Source organism: Vombatus ursinus, unplaced genomic scaffold (genome assembly GCF_900497805.2).
Source record: "Vombatus ursinus unplaced genomic scaffold, bare-nosed wombat genome assembly UNPS02014830.1, whole genome shotgun sequence".
Classification (NCBI taxonomy): Eukaryota; Metazoa; Chordata; class Mammalia; order Diprotodontia; family Vombatidae; genus Vombatus; species Vombatus ursinus.
Genome location: NW_020954608.1, coordinates 10,411,688 through 10,412,007, shown reverse-complemented (window position 1 = coordinate 10,412,007; position 320 = coordinate 10,411,688).

The following is a 320-nucleotide window of genomic DNA, read 5'->3' as shown; positions in this document are numbered from 1 at the left end:
TTCTTTTCCTTACAACAACCCTGTGAGATAAGCAATACAAATACCACCATCTTCATTTGGCAGATGGTAGCTTGGTTAGTAGATAGAGAACCAGCCTCCAAGTCAGGAAAACCTAGGTACAAGTTCTGATTCTGACATATACTGGTGACCTTGGGCAAATTATTTAAGCTCTCAGTGCCCTGGACAACTCTTGAAGACTAAGTTGCAGAGAAGATGCTGACATATCAGTAGAGGCAGTTTTCTCAGTGGAGTTCCCCACAGCAATAAAATCACAAGTCTATCTCTGTCCCTATCCCTATCCCTATCCCTAATTTACAGAT